Source organism: Enhydra lutris, unplaced genomic scaffold (assembly GCF_002288905.1).
Source record: "Enhydra lutris kenyoni isolate GAN:26980312 unplaced genomic scaffold, ASM228890v2 scaffoldscaffold6, whole genome shotgun sequence".
Taxonomy (NCBI): domain Eukaryota; kingdom Metazoa; phylum Chordata; class Mammalia; order Carnivora; family Mustelidae; genus Enhydra; species Enhydra lutris.
The window spans coordinates 26,133,492-26,142,941 of NW_019154090.1; the positions used below are offsets into that span (position 1 = coordinate 26,133,492).

At 49.6% G+C, this 9,450-nt stretch overlaps 1 protein-coding gene across 3 annotated transcripts in view; it reads right to left on the reverse strand.

Moving 5' to 3' along the window:
• Nucleotides 1-8,479, reverse strand: part of LOC111141509 (HCK proto-oncogene, Src family tyrosine kinase) — a 39,867-nt gene extending 31,388 nt beyond the window's left edge. For 2 of the 3 annotated variants that reach the window (XM_022494115.1, XM_022494114.1), the window contains exon 1: nucleotides 8,213-8,479. The gene's annotated coding sequence lies outside the window, so the exon portion shown is untranslated. The remainder of the gene's footprint in view (nucleotides 1-8,212) is intronic. The other variant, XM_022494113.1, reaches the window with a different exon arrangement.
• Between the last annotated feature and the right edge of the window lie 971 nt (nucleotides 8,480-9,450).

The window sequence follows — 9,450 nt, forward strand, 5'->3', positions numbered from 1 at the left end:
AGGGGTGTCTGTGATCAAGTCTGGCCAAGCAGAGTTGCAGTAACAGAAGCAGAGGTGGACATATGACTCCATCCTGGACACTGAGAGTCATCCATTGGCCTGTGGCTGGAAAAGAGTTGTAAAAGCCAAGAAGTGGAGAAACACAGATTCCCAAGCCCTTGAATGCAGCCCTTCCTGAAGCAGATGTGTTCATGGACTTCCCAATAATCAATCTCTCCTGCCTGGGCCAGTTTGAGCAGGACTTCTGCCCCCCCTTAAACTTCAAAGAGTGCTGCCCAGGGCAGAGGAAATTCTTAACCAGGGATGCAACTCATACTTAAGTGTAAATGACTTATAGCAAAGATTTCATAGATAGTAGGTTCTGATGGATGAGACGAGGGTACTGATCCATTAGAATAGGTAAGGATGTATGGAATATGGACCCCAAGAAGGTGATGGCACTGACGCCATACCTAGAAAGTGCCTGGCATGTATTAGGCCCTGCATATACATTTGTGGACTAAATATATTGTGTTCAACCCTCTACAGACCTGACCATACTTGGCTGAAGTCAGCAGGACAAGACTTAAGAGCCCATTTACAGATGGAGAAATGGAAATCCACAGCAGAGAGGTTCCCCGGGTGGTCCGTGGCAAGAAGAATGAGAACCCAACTCTCTTGCCTCTCATCCTCTGCTGGGGGTCAGCCCCAGAGGCTGCAGTGGGGAACTGCAAGATGAGGATGAGGAACTCAAATAGGAAGTTCAGGAAGGCAGTCCTTAAGGGGCCCAGGGCTCAAGACTGTCCAACTAGAGGAACTTGCCCTTCTCAGTTCAGCTCAGCCATGGAGCTGAACCATGGCTACAATGGAGGTGGAGAAAAAGACTTCCCCCATCAGGGACAATTTCCAGAAGAGTTTCCTGGGATGCAGAGCCCTAGAGATCCCCCCACTTCTGGTTCCCTTACTGTTTTCTCAATGAACCACCTAAACCCCCAAGTGACTGTATCCCTAATGGACATTTGGGGCTCACCCCTGACTCCTCATCTCTCTCCTTTCCTGACCCTCAGCTTCTTTCTGATCAAAGAGCTCAAAGCTTGGACTCTGCAGACAGGAAGAGGTTGGAGAGACCTTCGTTCTGCAGCTGGAGCAGCAGCCCCAGAGAGGGTGAGTGTTGTGTCCTGGTTTACACAACAGCAAGTGACAGAGCCACATGCTGAAGAGGAACTGAAGGCCTCTGGTCATTTGCCTGACTCGGCCAGAGGGCTGGCTCTGACATGCGTGTGTGTCACCTACTTGTTCTAAACATGCAGGAAATTCCTAGCCTGTTCATTGTTACCTCCAGGTCACCTGTTCAAGTCCAGAATTCAAGGGGGCCATTGGGAACCTCCTTAGAATAACTTTATCTCTAAGGTAGGCAGGGGGCAGGAAAGTTTGGAAACTACAGGATGAGATTTGATGTCACATTGAGCTGGGTTTGAATTCCCATTCTGCCTCTTACAGACCAGCAAGCCTTTTAAAATATAAATCAGATCATGCGCCTCCTCTGCTCAACAACTCCTGGGGCTCCCATGTCACTTGGAATAAAAGCCCAAGTCCCCTTCTGTGGTTGACAAGGCTCCATGATCTGGGTTCCCCCCAACCCTGCAGTCCTGTCATCCTCCCTGATGTTTCCTTTCCAGTCACATAAGCCTCTTGCTATTTCTCAATTCCCCAACCATGCTTCCACCTCAGGGCCATCACATACTACCGTCTGGAATGTTCTTCACCTGAAAAGCCTCTTTCACGTCACCCAAGTCTCTTTGCAGATCTCACTTGCTCTGAGAGGTCTTCTCTCATCACCCTGGTTAAGAATAGGAACACCTACCCCCCAATTTCCATCACTTTCTAGCCCTTCCCAGTTGTATTCTTCACGGCTTTACCCAGCAGTTGATGTGGCGGCCATGAAGATGGGCCTCGCAGATCTCCGACTGCAGACAGTGGAACTGACCAACGGCCCCAGCTGCCGTCCACCATCACTATAGCCATGGGCTGTTTCCAGCCAATGAGGGAGTATGGCAGGGATACTGAGGCAGGCCATGCCAAGGGGACCTCTGACAGGAGGCTTTGGTTAAGGGCTCCCCGATAGCCTTGCCAAGCTTTCCTTGGAACTACACTGGCGTCTAAGGAATTTCCACCTATCCTTCCCTTCCTCCTTCCTGCCCTCCTTCCCTCATTCCCTTTCTTCTTCATTTGGAATCCAACATACATTGCCATCCGCTCACTCTCCTAGCCTCTCCTACTTGCTCCCACATGCATTCCCACTAATACATTTCTTCCATATTTAATCTCTTTGAGATGAGAGTCTGCTTCTCAAAGGACCTGAACAAACACAGTAATACATGACCAAGGGTTCTGTTTATCATCTATCATCCTTGGAATGTAAGACCCGTGATTGTTTTATGCACTGCTGTATCTCAGTGTGTAAAACGAGGACACAGTAGGTGCTCAATAAATTCTTGAATAATTGAAAGAAGTCTCCTTCAACTTCCTGGGTGCCCTGGTTTTCCGGTTGAAACCAGTTATAAACGTGTGTCTAAACTGAAAAGGGGTATCGGTGCTGGCTTATCTCCGCTTAGAGAGGAACAAAACCTCTCCTCGACTGGAACTATGTGGAGGTTGCCCCTTTCAGACAGGACACAGGGGACAGTTTGCCCCCAAGGGGGGCAACTTTTAACTCTAATTTCCCATCATGCTCCAAGGTCAGCTACCCCCAAATCTGTCCCCCACAAATAGAAACCTTGAAGCCACAACAATGCACGCGCTGACCCTTTCACAGCTGCTTCTTTATAGCTGACAGAGTCTCGGTTTCTTTTCTGTTTTGGAGGGTATGTATTTTGTTTTTAAAATTACCTTTCATCACTTGGTTAAACAGTACATCGTCCTTATTAAAAAGGAAAACCTTACCGATAAATCTAAGGTGCCTTTGGCTTACTCCCTGGACAGGCTCTCGCCGGCCACCCCTTGCCCCTAGGTCTGCGCCCGCGTTGACGCACAGACGTGCGGAAGGACAGACGCACGGGGATCTGGCGGTGCGCCACCCCGCCCCCCACCTTGCCCTTCACCGTTTCAGAGCTCTCCTGCTGTCAGCACCTGTATTTCTTCGCCTGAGAGAGTTCTCTGTGGCCATTGGCACCTGCTCTGCCCGTGAGCTTGGCAAGAGAAATACCATCCCCCAGGAGCAGCCTTCAACCAGTGAGACAGGAGCAGGCGGGTGAATAAATACCTCAGGTCCCTCACCTGCCGCGCATGCTCACTGGCTCCCGCGGCTCCCAGCCGAAGTGAGGCCCCCCCCCCCCTCCCCGCCGCAGTGAGTGACTGCCCGCTCTTTTGGCTCAAGTCCCGCTCTCCTCCAGGAGTTTTTGGAATCCCCTCCCAAGGAGACTAGATAGTAAATGCGCATGGCACATTTTCTAGGGTCTGCTTCTAAAGAAACTCAAGTTAAGACATAGATGACCACAGAAAATACGGAGTTTTTTTATTTGTTTGTTTGTTTTTTGGTATATTGACATCAAAAGACTTGTAGTGAGTTGGGAGGTAGTATTCTTATCCTCATTTTTCAGACGAGGAGACTCTTCTGAGACTCAGAGAGTGAGGAGTTTTGCAGAATGCATCACAGCTTCTATGAGGCAACGTGGGCACTCAGACTCAGGTATCCCATGCTCTAACTATAGTTGTTTCTCTGGCAGAGACAAGGAAAGGTCTCCTATTCGCTGGGCTGCACCTAAGTCTCCGAGGCCAAGAGATTTTAGGGTGGTGGTGAGAGCCTGGGTGGGTGTCTTAGGGCAGGATCAGGAATGCAGGCCATGGTGCAGTGCCATCGGGAGGGTGCCGCACAGGCAGAGGGCGTGGCATGTGTGGCCACAGGTATCGGCCAAGAACGAGGGTGCATTTTACAGTCGAGCAAGGGTTTCTTCTACATTATTACCCAGGCCCCTGGAAGTACACTAAAACTCCCAGCCCTGCAGTGGAGGAAACTGGAGAAACCACTGTGGGGGCGAAGAGAGCTTGTACAGCTAACATGCTGTGTGACTTTGGGAAAGCTACTTACCCTCTCTGGACCTGACATTCCTTTTCTATAAAAGAGGAGGCCTTGTTGTGATTGGGGGGTAGGACTTAAGAACTCAGATGGCTGTAGGTGCCCACAGGGACACCCACATGAGGAAAGAGATCCAAGAAAGGGGCCGACAGCTCAGGGGTAGTCCACAGGGCAGCCCTGCCCAATTTCACCTGCCGTGAGTGAATAGCAGAGGGGCGCAGGAGATGGAATCGCTAGTCCCACCACTGCCAACTTCCCTGGTTTCTCAAAAGACAGAAATCCAAATTTGTGTGAGTCCTCTTGATGTTAAAACTTGGCAGCTAATTGAGAAGAATCACTGTGTGGGGCCAATGAAATACATCTATGTGCTGAAATGTCTCAGGCAGAGGAGGAGAGAGGCTGTTCAACATGCTGACATTCAAGGTTTCTGAGGCCCCACTCTGTGCCAGGCACCTACTATGTGCCAGTGATACAGTGGTTTAGGAGACTGGCCCATCTTTGCCTTTACTTTCCAGGAAGAGTTTAAAGGGCAAGACCTCTCTGGTCCCTTGAATGCAGTTTTCTCCTCACCCTCAGGGGTCAGGGCCCCCAGCGAACAGCCTGATTTGGGTGAGATTAAGATCCGTGTTTCTCACAGCCACTAGGATGGCTATAATAATAATAATTTTTAAAAAAAGGAAAACAAGTGTTGGCAAGGAGGTGGAGAAATTGGAACCCTTCTGCACGGGTGATGGGAATGTAAATTGGCGCAAAACAATCTGGCAATTCCTCAAAAAGTTAAACATGGAATTACCATATGACTCAGCGATTCCACTCCTAGGTATAAACCCAAGAAAACAGGTGCTCAAACAAATCCCTGTAGGCACGTGCTCACAGTGGCACTATTCACAACAGTCAGAAGGTGGAAACAACCCAGATTTCCTTCTGCAGATGAATGCATAGCAAATTGTGGTTATATACACACAATGAAATATTATTCAGCCATAAAAAGAACTGAAATACCAAGACATGCTACAACTTGTGTGAACCTTGCAAACGTTATCTTATGCGGAAGAAGTCAGAATAAATTAATCCAAAGATACAAAAGCAGGCTGGGGGTTGCCGAGTGCTGTGGGGAGGGAGAAATGGGAGGGACTGCTTTAATGGGTTCACTGTTTCCTTTTGGGGAGATGAAAATATTTGGGGACCATATAGAAGTGGTGGGTGCACAAATGCCACCAAATTGTTGGTTTTAAAATGGTTAAGTTTGGGGCGCCTGGGTGGCTCAGTGGGTTAAAGCCTCTGCCTTCGGCTCAGGTCATGATCCCGGGGTCCTGGGATCGAGCCCCACATCGGGCTCCCTGCTCAGCGGGGAGCCTGCTTCTTCTTCTCTCTCTCTGCCTGTCTCTCTGCCTACTTGTGATCTCTCTGTCAAATAAATAAATTAAAAAAAATGGTTAAGTTTATAATGCTATGTGAATTTTTACTTAAAAGAATTTACATGTTGCAAACTACATGGAAGTGCTTTCCTAGGATGGTTAAACAAATTATAGTGCATCCAAGCAGTGGAATAATATGTGGCCAGTAAAAAAATCCGAGGGGGCTGCTTGGGTGGTTCTGTCAGTTAAATGTCTGCCTTTGGCTGGGGTCATGATCCCAGGATCCTGGGATCCAGCCCCACCCCACATTTGGCTCCCTGCTCAGCGGGGAGCCTGCTTGTCCTTCTCCCTCTGTGTGCTTGCTTGCCCTCTTTCTCAAATAAATAAATCTTTAAAAAATAAGAATAAAATAAAAAATTAAAGGATATTTTGGGGCACCTGGCTGGCTCAATTGGAGGAGCATGCCACTTTTGATCTTGGGGTCATGAGTTCGATCTCCATATTGGGTGTAAAGATTATTTAAATAAATAAATGAACTTAAAAAATAAAATGACAATTTTTAAAAATCCTAGGATATTTTAATGACATGGGTAAATGTTTGCAATGTAGTGCTAAGCAAAGAAGTAGGATAAAAATTGTATACCCAGCAGTTTATTGATTGTTAAATAAAAAGTGCACAGAAAAGAAGACTACACAAAAATAAAATATTTGTAATCCAAAAACCTTTTTTTTTTTCAAAGGAGTCATGCTTCTATTGTTTGTGCTTCTACCAAGTGTCACGCAGTTGAAGATCTTTGCTCTCCTGCAGTGGAGAACTAGAGACTGGGGACAGTGATCCTGGGAGTTTAGCAGACCCAGACATTCTGTCCTCTCTGACCGAGACTCCCTGGGCGAATTTTCCAGGCCTCAGTCCTCCTCCCACACAACAAGAGAGGGCCACAGATGCCCCCTCTGGAGACCCATCCAGCCTCTTGGGGTTTTCCCGAGAAACACCTGCACCCTCCCACCCCCACCAAGGTAATACATCCAGGATCGTCCCAGCAGAATGATCTGTTGTAGTAAACACACTTGTAGTTCCACACCCGAATGTCCAGCAACAGGGGATGAGAAGTAAGATAGGATGGTCACCTGCTGGGACACTCCACTGAGAAGGAATGAACTATGTATGCCTCTGTGTCTCATCCTGGCTAGACCCTGACAACTTAATGATAAGGCAAGGAAAAGAAAAATGATATTGCAGAAGAATCTCACAGCTGGATAGCATTTTTGGAGATCTTTAAAACACAGAAAAACAATTCTATGTATTATTTATGCATCCATATCTATGGAATAAATTCTTAAAGGCACAGACTGGAAAGGACTCTATTTCATGACAATGGTTGCCTTTGGGGAGGGAGAAAAATAGGACTGAGAGAGAGACAAGGTGGAGAGGCTTCGATTTTATCTGTCACTTTTAATAATTTTATTTTTAAAAAAATAAGAAGCAAACATAACAAAATGCTGACATTTAATTCTGGGTGATGGATTCCTGGGATCTTTAGTATATTATCCCTTCCACTTTCTTTACTTTAACACCCCCTCCCCCAACCAAAAAAGAAGAAGGAGGAGGAGGAGGAGGAGAAGAAAAGGGTGGTGAAGAGAAAGCCATTGGATAAAGGAACCAATATCTATTGAAGCCTTTCTCTGTGCTGGCCAAAGGTTACAGCAGTGGTTCTCAAAGCATGGGACCTGGACCAACAGCGACAGCATCACCTGGGAATGTAAATTCTCAGTCCTGGGCTGGACCTATTGGATCACAAACTCTGGGGTCAGGGCCCAGAAATCTGTTTTAACAAGCCTTCCAGGTGATTCTGATATCCTGGAGAAGCACTGGGCTGGACCCTAATAGCTATGACAATAGTTCACATGTATTAAGCATGTATACCTGTCACATCCCGCTCCAAGAGCTTTCCATCAGTAACAATCTAACCTTCCAAACGGCCCTGTGAGGGAGTCGTTATTATTCCTACCCCATCCTGCAGGTGTAACGGAGGCACAAGAAGGCCAAATCTCTTGCTCAAGGTCAACAGACGGGTTGCTCCCGGAATCCCCCTTTCCCTTGCATGACCCCCAGAGACTCTAGCTCACTGTAGCCTTGGAGAAGGAATAATAGCCCGTCCAACAGAGGAGGAAACTGGAATTTGGAGAAAGAGAGCGCAACTTGGCCCAAGGTCTGACGAAGTGGAAAGTGACGGGGCAGACACTGTGGTCCAGGAGGTTTTGAGGTTTGACCCAGACCTGCTGGAGATTAGCGCCCAGCGCGGGAGGAGGAGGGAGCGCGGCGAGGTGGCCCAGCTGCAGCCCCGCCCGGGTGTGGTTCGCACGTCACGCCTACGGCCAGCTGTCCCCTTCCCCACGACCGCTTCCAACCCGCTGCCAAACCGCCGTGACCCACCCCCACCAGGAACCGTACGAGGGCCTTCCCCTCCGGGTCTTTGTGAAGCCCCATCCCTTCCTTCTCGTTTTTTTTTTTTTTTTTTTTTTTTCTTTTCTTTTGCAGAAAGGGAACCTGGACGGCTCCGAGAAGGGGAGGCTGGATGGAAGTCACTCGGTGGCCAGAGCTCCCCTCCCTAGAGCTTTCCCAGGTTCGCGCCAGGGCCATCTCCTCCCCCGGCCCCTCATCCCATGGCCCCTCCGCAGCTCCCGGCACCCCCGACGGCCCCTTCGCGCCGCGCCCCAACCGGCCCTGCCCACCACCCCGTGCTCCCCCTGCAGCAAAGACCCTCGGGCGGGGCTCGGCGGCCGTGGCCGCGCCACTCACCTGGGCGCCCGCTGGTCGTCCGGCGGGCAGCCCGGATCCTCGCAGCTCGAACGCCCCCCCAGCTCAGCAGCCCCCGGGGTCCCGGGGCGCCCGTGCCCGAAAGGAGACGGGCTGACTTTCCAGAAGAGGCAAGGGACGTGCTCTGAGTGGCTTGAGAGCCGCGCGGCTTTTCCGGCTGCCCTGGCGCGGATCTGCCCGCGTCTCCACCCGCGGGAGTCTAGGCCTCTGTGGTGCGCCCCGGCTAGGACCAGGGACGCGGTGGCACCCACAGGCCATCTGGGTTCCTTAGCCGCGCCCTGAGCGATGCTAACCCCACCCCCATGTATCCTAACTCCGCCCCTGAAGACTCTACTGCTGGGACTCTAATCCCACACCCCACCTCCCAGCACCCTAATCCCACCGCCGAAGGATTCTTTAAAAAGATTTTATTTATTTGAGAGGGAGCGAGAGCGAGAGAGAACAAGAGCAGAGGCAGAGGGAGAGGCAGATTCTCTGTTGAGCAGGGAGCCCCATGGGGAACTAGAGGATGCCAGGACCCAGGGACCATTACCTGAGCCGAAAGCAGACGCTTAACCAACTGAGCCACCCAGGCGCCTCCAAGGATTTTTTTTTTTTTTTTTTTTAAATACCGCCCAACCGAGGCTTCTAACTCTGCCCCTAAGGATTCTAATTGGTCTGGAAGGATAATAACCCCGCCCCTAAGAATTTTAATCCGTCCCCCAAAGATCCGAACCCTGCCCCCTCCTCCAAAAACCCTTACACCTGCCCTAATTCATTATAAACCCCGCCTCTCCAAATCCCAATGCGGTCCCCAAAGAGATTAAACCCGTCCTCCCAAGAACTGCAACACCATCTCCTTCCACAATCCTAATTCTGCCCCCAAAGAATTTTGAATCTCACATTTGAAGGATTTTTTAGCCTCACCCAACCAAAGGTTTCTAATCCTGCCCCCAAGGATTCTAATCCCGCCAACTAAAAGATCTTCACCCTTCTCCTCAAAGGATTCTGACCCACACCTCCAGATTCATAACCCAAACACCAGGGATTCTGATCCTGCTCTTAGATAATCCCAATGTTGTTCCCAAAGGATTTTAATCCACCTTCAGGATTCTAATCCGATCCATCCAAAAATTCCAACCCTACCCTCCAGGATTTTAATCCCTCATCAAAGAATTCCAACTGGGCCCATAAGAATCCTAACCCCTGGCCTTGTCACTCCACAGGATTCCAACCTCCCC